Here is a 9,154-nt window from a genome sequence, read left to right as displayed (position 1 = left end):
CCCACTGCTGCTGCTGCCCCATTGATCAGACCAACAGCAGCTCTTCCCCATAGATCTGACCCACAGCATCTCCTGCCCCATAGATCGGACCCACATCAGCCCCACAGCAGCTCCTGCCCCATAGATCTGACCCACATCAGACCCACAGCTGCTCCTGCCCCATTGATCAGACCAACAGCAGCTCTTCCCCATAGATCTGACCCACAGCATCTCCTGCCCCACAGATCTGACCCACATCAGCCCCACAGCAGCTCCTCCCCCATAGATCTGACCCACATCAGACCCACAGCAGCTGCTGACCCATAGATCTGACCCACATCTGCCCCACAGCAGCTCCTGCCCCATAGATCTGATCCACATGTGCTCCACTGCAGCTCCAGTCCCGTAGATCTGACCCACAGCAGCCCATGCCCCATAGATCTGACCAACATCAGCCACACAGCAGCTCCTGACCCATACATCTGACCCAAATCTACCCCACACCATCTCCTGCCCCATAGATCTAACTCACATGTGCCCCACAGCAGCTCCTGCTCCATAGATCTGACCCACAGCAGCTCCTGCCCTATAGATCTGATTCAAATCTGTCACACAGCAGCTCCTGCTCCATAGATCTGACCCACATGTAACCAAGAGCAGCTCTGCCCCATTGATTTGACCCACATCAACCCACAGGAGATCTTGCCCATAGATCTGACCCACATCAGCCCGCTGCAGCTCTTGCCCTATAGATCTGACCCACATCAGCCCCACAGCAGCTCCTGCCCCATAGATCTGACCCAAATCTGCTCCACAGCATCTCCTGCCCCATAGATCTGACCCCCATCTGCCCCACAGCATCTCCTGCACCATAGATCGGACCCACATCAGCCCCACAGCAGCTCCTGCCCCATAGATCTGACCCACATCAGACCCACAGCTGCTCCTGCCCCACTGATCAGACCAACAGCAGCTCTTCCCCGTAGATCTGACCCACAGCATCTCCTGCCTCATAGATCTGACCCAAATCTGCCCCACAGCAGATCCTGCCAAATAGATCTTATTCAAAGCAGCTCCTGCCCCATAGATCTGACCCACATCATCCCCACAGCAGCTCCTACACCATAGATCTGACCCACATCTGCCACACACCATCTCCTACCCCATAGATCTTACCCACTTCTGCCCCACAGAAGCTCCTGCCCCATAGCTCTGACCCACATCTGCACCACAGCAGCTCCTCCCCATAGATCTAACACCCATCAGCCTCACAGCAGCTCCTGCCCCATAGATATGCCCTACATCTGCCCCACAGCAGCTCCTGCACCATAGATCTGACCCACATCTGCAACACAGCAGCTCCTGCTCCATAAATCTGAACAACATCAGGCCCACATCTGTTCCTGCCCCATAGATCTGACCCACAGCAACTCCTGCCTCATAGATCTGACCCACATTTGCCACACAGCAGCTCCTGCCCCGTAGATCTGCCTCACTTGCGCCCCACAGCAGCTTTCGCCCAATAGATCTGACCCACATGTGCCCACAGCAGCTACTACCTCATAGATCTGACCCACATCAGCCCCACAGCCGCTCCTGCCTTATAGATCTTACCCAAATCTGCCCCACTGCTGCTCCTGCCCCATTGATCAGACCAACAGCAGCTCTTCCCCATACATCAGACCAACATGTTCCTCACAGCAGCTCCTGCCCCATAGATCTGACCCACATCTGCCCCACAGCAGCTCCTGCCCCATAGATCTGACCCACTGCATCTCCTGCCCCATAGATCTGACCCACATCAGCCCCACAGCAGCTCCTGCCCCATAGATCTGACCCACATCAGCCCCACAGCAGCTCCTGCCCCATAGATCTGACCCAAATCTGCCCCACAGCAGCTCCTGCCTCATAGATCTGACCCAAGTCAGCCCCACAGCAGCTCCTGCCTTATAGATATGACCCCCATCAGCCCCACAGCAGCTTCTACCCCATAGATCTGACCCACATGTGCTCCACTGCAGCTCCAGTCCCGTAGATCTGACCCACAGCAGCCCATGCCCCATAGATCTGACCCTCATCAGCCACACAGCAGCTCCTGACCCATACATCTGACCCAAATCTGCCCCACACCATCTCCTGCCCCATAGATCTAACTCACATGTGCCCCACAGCAGCTCCTGCCCATAGATCTGACCCACAGCAGCTCCTGCCCCATAGATCTGATTCAAATCTGTCCCACAGCAGCTCCTGCTCCATAGATCTGACCCGCATGTGCCTGTCACGGGTTACTTAGATTTACCTATGCCCGTGACAGGGGAAGCCACCCCGTGGGCCCCCCTCCCGGGGCCCGGAAAGGAGGGGAAAAAAGGGAGTGGGATAAAACAGCGACAGTCTAAGGAGGAAAAACTTATTTTACTAAATATGATACCGAAATACAAGATAACACAATATAATATAATTGAGGCTAACAAATTGAACGAAACAGAGAGAGAGAGTCCCCGAAAACCGAGAGGCCTACTGTGAACTCTAGGCGACACGGCTGGAACGCTTCCCACTCTCCGAGAAGTTCGAGAGAAGAAGGAGGGCACTCCAGCCTGGGAACGAGATTATACAGCGTCCTGGTCCCGTGACTTATCATTAACCCTGTTGTTCTATGGGATATGTAGTCTTCTTCTGTGGACTGCACATTCAATAGAAGTATCCATACTTTACATGATGTTATGATGTGGAATACTGATACTGATAGCAAAATTACAAAACCATGACAGTGCCCCAGAGCAGCTCTGCCCCATTGATTTGACCCACATCAGCCCCACAGGAGATCCTGCCCCATAGATCTGACCCACATCAGCCCCACTGCAGCTCCTGCCCTATAGATCTGACCAACATCAGCCCCACATCAGCTCCTGCCCCATACATCTGACCCAAATCTGCATCACACCATCTCCTGCCCCATAGATCTAACTCACATGTGCCCCACAGCAGCTCCTGCTCCATAGATCTGACCCACATCAGCCCCCTGCAGCTCCTGCCCTATAGATCTGACCCACATCAGCCACAGCATCTCCTGCCCCATAGATCTGACCCACATCTGCCCCACAGCAGCTCCTGCACCATAGATCTTACCCACATCAGCCCCACAGCAGCTCCTACACCATAGATCTGACCCACATCTGCCACACACCATCTCCTACCCCATAGATCTTACCCACTTCTGCCCCACAGCAGCTCCTGCCCCATAGCTCTGACCCACATCTGCACCACAGCAGCTCCTCCCCATAGATCTAACACCCATCAGCCTCACAGCAGCTCCTGCCCCATAGATATGCCCTACATCTGCCCCACAGCAGCTCCTGCACCATAGATCTGACCCACATCTGCAACACAGCAGCTCCTGCTCCATAAATCTGAACAACATCAGGCCCACATCTGTTCCTGCCCCATAGATCTGACCCACAGCAGCTCCTGGTTCATAGATCTGACCCACATTTGCCACACAGCAGCTCCTGCCCCGTAGATCTGCCTCACTTGCGCCCCACAGCAGCTTTCGCCCAATAGATCTGACCCACATGTGCCCACAGCAGCTACTACCTCATAGATCTGACCCACATCAGCCCCACAGCCGCTCCTGCCTTATAGATCTTACCCAAATCTGCCCCACTGCTGCTCCTGCCCCATTGATCAGACCAACAGCAGCTCTTCCCCATAGATCTGACCAACATGTTCCCCACAGCAGCTCCTGCCCCATAGATCTGACCCACAGCAGCTCCTGCCCCATAGATCTGACCCACATCAGCCCCACAGCAGCTCCTGCCCCATAGATCTGACCCACATCAGCCCCACAGCAGCTCCTGCCCCATAGATCTGACCCAAATCTGCCCCACAGCAGCTCCTGCCTCATAGATCTGACCCAAGTCAGCCCCACAGCAGCTCCTGCCTTATAGATCTGACCCACATCAGCCACAGCATCTCCTGCCCCATAGATCTGACCCACATCTGCCCCACAGCAGCTCCTGCACCATAGATCTTACCCACATCAGCCCCACAGCCTCTCCTGCCTTATAGATCTTACCCAAATCTGCCCCACTCCTTCTCCTGCCCCATTGATCATACCAACAGCAGCTCTTCCCCATAGATCTGACCCACAGCATCTCCTGCCCCATAGATCGGACCCACATCAGCCCCACAGCAGCTCCTGCCCCATAGATCTGACCCACATCAGACCCACAGCTGCTCCTGCCCCATTGATCAGAACAACAGCAGCTCTTCCCCATAGATCTGACCCACAGCATCTCCTGCCCCATAGATCTGACCCACATCAGCCCCACAGCAGCTCCTGCCCCATAGATCTGACCCACATCAGACCCACAGCTGCTCCTGCCCCATTGATCAGACCAACAGCAGCTCTTCCCCATAGATCTGACCCACAGCATCTTCTGCCCCATAGATCTGACCCACATCAGCCCCACAGCAGCTCCTGCCCCATAGATCTGACCCACATCAGACCCACAGCAGCTGCTGACCCATAGATCTGACCCACATCTGCCCCACAGCAGCTCCTGCCCCATAGACCTGACCCACATGTTCCCCACAGCAGCTCCTGCCCCATAGATCTGACCCACAGCATCTCCTGCCCCATAGATCTGACCCACATCAGCCCCACAGCAGCTCCTGCCCCATAGATCTGACCCACATCAGACCCACAGCAGCTGCTGACCCATAGATCTGACCCAAATCATCCCCGCAGCAGCTCCTGGCCCATAGATCTGACACACATGTGCCCCACAGATGCTCCAAACTCATAGATCTGACCCACGTCAGTCCATCAGCAGATTTTGCACCATAGATATGTCCCTCATCTGCCCCACAGCAAATCCTGCCCCATAGATCTGACCTACATGTGCCTTACAGCAGCTCCTGCCATATAGATCTGACCCACATATGCCCCACAGCAGCTCCTGCCCCATAGATCTGACCCACATCAGCCACACAGCAGCTCCTGCCTTATAGATATTACCCACGTCGGCCCCACTGCAGCTTCTACCCCATAGATCTGACCCACATGTGCTCCACTGCAGCTCCAGTCCCGTAGATCTGACCCACAGCAGCCCATGCCCCATAGATCTGACCAACATCAGACACACAGCAGCTCCTGACCCATACATCTGACCCAAATCTGCCCCACACCATCTCCTGCCCCATAGATCTAACTCACATGTGCTTCACAGCAGCTCCTGCCCCATAGATCTGACCCACAGCAGCTCCTGCCCTATAGATCTGATTCAAATCTGCCCCACAGCAGCTCCTGCTCCATAGATCTGACCCACATGTACCCCAGAGCAGCTCTGCCCCATTGATTTGACGCACATCAGCCCCACAGGAGATCCTGCCCCATAGATCTGACCCACATCAGCCCCACTGCAGCTCCTGCCCTATAGATCTGACCCTCATCAGCCCCATAGCATCTCCCGCTCCATAGATCTTAACCGTATCAGCCCCACAGCAGCTCCTGCCCCATAGATCTGAGCCACATCTGCCCCACAGCAGCTCCTGCCCCATAGATCTGACTCACATCAGACCCACAGCAGCTGCTGACCCATAGATCTGACCCAAATCAGCCCCGCAGCAGCTCCTGGCCCATAGATCTGACCCACATGTGCCCCACAGCAGCTCCTGCCATATAGATCTGACCTACATATGCCCCACAGCAGCTCCTGCCCCATAGATCTGACCCACGTCAGCCACACAGCAGCTCCTGACTCATAAATCTGACCCACAGCAGCCCCACAGCAGCTCCTGCCCCATAGATCTGGCCCAAATCTGACCCACAGCAGCTCCTGCCCCATAGATCTGACCCACATTTTCCTCAAAGCAGCACCTAACCCATAGATCTGATCCACATGTGCCCCACAGCTGCTCCTGCCCCTTAGATCTGAACCACAGCAGTTCCTAACCCATAGATCAGACCCAAATCTTCCCTACATCAGCTCCTGCCCATAGATCTGACCCACATCAGCCGCACAGCAGCTCCTACCCCATAGATCTCACCCACATCAGCCCCACAGCTGCTCCACGGCACGGTTTCCCCGGCTCGGTGCGGCTCGCGAGCTTTGCGGCGCCGGCTATGCATTTTTCCCTGCGGAGACGCCACGGGAGCGACATTTGGCTGATTTTGAGGAACGTCCGAGCTGAGCGGTGCCCGCCGGGAGCAGTTGGACCGTGCCGGCGCACTTGAGCGGGGTCCGTCTGAGCCGGAAATCCGGACTGCGGGCAGGCCGCGTAGCGAGGGATGTCGAAAGAGCGGCGGGAAGCCACAACCGAAAAACTCCACAGCCCGGCGCTCAGCCGCGCTCGCCTGCGACCGCTCGTTGCCGCCTCTGGAGACGAGCACGCGCTCGCTCCTGCAGACGAAAACGGAAGGCGTAAGAAAAAACTGCTTCGGAAAAGAACGGCGCCGACTACCGGCAGCGGCGCCGAGGGTAAGCGGCGCTCTCCGTCGACGTAGCGGTAGGTAAGAAACTACAGCGACCCCCTAGCAAGCTCCGGAGCTTTAGCGCCCCCCCATCTCACAGGGCGGCAAAGCCTAGCCGAAAGCGGGTAGACCTGGCAGCTACACGCAAGCCGCACGGGCAGCGACCCCTAGCCGCCGCCGCCGAGCACCACGGCCCGCTCGGAGCCGGGTAGACCGTGCCGACCTAGCCGAGCCGCATAGGCAGCGACCTCTAGCAGCCGCCGCCAAGCAACCTAGCCCACTCGGAGCCGGGTAGACTGTGCCGACCTAGTCGAGCCGCATGGGCAGCGACGCCTAGCCGCCGACGCCGTGCCCCCCTCCCCCCCCTACTTACTCCCCCGCACCCTTCCCCCGGAGACGCTCGGAGCTGGGTACACAGTGCCGGCGCAGCGGAGCAGCCACGAGAGCGGCACTTGGCCACTTACACGGAACGTCCGAGCCGAGCTGAGTCCGCCTGGAGAGGCTGGACCGTGCCGCCGCGGCTGAGACCGCCCAACTCCGCCGAGGAGCGTCCGAGCCGAGCGGAACCCGCCGGGAGCGGCTGGACCATGCCGGCGCACTCGAGCCGCGATGGCCAGGGGTCAAGCCGTGTCGACCGCGCCGGAGCACCGGAGGCGCCACGGAGACGCCACTCGGCCGCAGCCGCGGAACGACCAGGGTGCACGTATGAGCCGGCCGCTGTTCGCCGGGTTGGGGCGCACCCGGGCTTCTCGGTTCGGCCTTGCTTAAAGCTGGCCGTCCCGCCACCGCCACCACGGTTTTGTCTTTTTGTCTGCGTGTTTGTTTGTTCGTTCGTTCGTTCGTACTTTGGTCCGCTCGATTGTTTGTCCATGCCCCCGCTCGGTTTTATTATTTTCCGTTTGTTTGTTTGTTTGTTTGTTTGTTTTTCTCGTGGGTTCTTCTTTACTTTCCCCTTTTTTAGTTTTTGAAAAAGCCGCCCCGCCCCCCCTTGCCTCCCCGGCTCTGCAGGAAGAGCGTGGGCGCGTGCGCGGGCCCCGCCTACCGGGGTCCGTTCGGGCCGGATATCCGGACTGCGGGCAGGCCGCGTGGCAAGGGATGGCGAAAGAGTGGCGGGAAGACGGCAGCGGCGAGAGGTGGGACGGCGGGAGGCGGCCGCGTCCCCCACGGGGTTCGCGCCTAGCTTCTCTCCCAGCCGGCAGATGAGGTGGAACGGTACGTGGGATTTTCGGCGGGAGGAGGAGGTGGTGGCGGTGGTGGCGGTGGTGGCGGTGGTGGTGGTGGCGGCGGGGCTGGGGGGTGGCGAGGCGTTTTGGCGGGCTCCGGTCGCCGAGTCGAGCCGCCATTGGGCCGAGCCGTCAGGAGCACCCCGGCGGAAAAAGGAAAGAAAAGAAAAAAACCAAACGGGCCAATCGGGTCCAAAGAAATAACCGAGCGAGTGACCGACCAAACAAAAAAAAACAAAAACAAACAAACAAATAAAAAAACACGGTCGCGGGCCGGTCGAGTGAGATGCGTCCGGGAGAGGGCGGGTTGTGGGCGAGGGCCGGGGTGGGGGCAGGTGGAGGCGGGCCACTGTTGGGTACGGGTCGGGTTCCCGCTCGTGCGGTGTGGAGTGGGGGGGGGGGGGGAAGGTGGAAGACGGACGCGGGGCCGGGAAGATCAGGCGCCGGCCGTCAGCCAGGTCTACCCGCATACCCGCAACCCCGTTGCGGACCCCCCCATCCCTCCCCGGCCACGCAAGCGACTCCCTTCTACGTGACAGAGGCCGTGCAGGGCTTACTCACGCGCGGGTGACGAGGAGAAAGAGAAGAGAAGGGAAGGGAAGGAAAGGGAAGGGAAGGGAAGGGAAGGGAAGGGAAGGGAAGGGAAGGGATGGGAAGGGAAGGGAAGGGAAGGGAAGGGAAGGGAAGGGAAGGGAAGGGAAGGGAAGGGAAGGGAAGGGAAGGGAAGGGAAGGGAAGGGAAGCCAGAAGTCAAAGAAAAGTAGAAGAGAAGAAGGTGTGAAAAAGTACAGATAGATCGTAAAATGTCGCGGTAAAATAAAATAATAAAATAAAATAAAATAAAATAAAATAAAATAAAAGTAATAAAAAGATGGGGGAGCGGAAGAGCGATATTAATAATTGCATGAATAACTAAATAAATAATAAGGAAATATGGGGAAAAGAAAATTTTAAAAAAAAAAGAAAGAAAAAAAGAAAGAAAAAAATATTTAAAAAGGGTAAAATAGGGGAAAAAAAGAAAAAATGGGGAAAAAAGGAGAAAAAAAGGAAAAAAAATTTAAAAGAAACAAAAATATTAAAAAAAAAAGAAAAAACAAAAAAAACCCACCACAATAATGGAGGAAGCAAGCGTGCCAGAGGGAGGACGAACGGCGGAGACGGTCGTGCGCGAGGACGCCCGAGCTCGAATGCCGGACCCCAGGTCTACCCTACCTATTTTTAATAAATTTAAATGAATTTTAATAAATTTAAATAAAACCACAAGGGAGGGGAGGGGAGGGGAGGGGAGGGGGGGGAGGGGAGGATGCGGGCGGGCGCGAGGGAGGGTCAAAGGCGGAAGCGGTCGGGTCGGGTCGGGTCGGGTCGGGGGGCGGCTGGCCGTTCGTCGTACCCTTACCGCTTGACACAGCTGCGTGACGCGCGGCTACGGCCGACACGTCTACCCGCGGCACGGACGGGAAACTGCACCGGCCGACAGGTCA

This window comes from Coturnix japonica, unplaced genomic scaffold (assembly GCF_054131305.1).
Source record: "Coturnix japonica strain WE unplaced genomic scaffold, WE-NBRP24 Scf039, whole genome shotgun sequence".
Lineage (NCBI taxonomy): Eukaryota > Metazoa > Chordata > Aves > Galliformes > Phasianidae > Coturnix > Coturnix japonica.
This window is presented reverse-complemented; position numbering follows the sequence as displayed.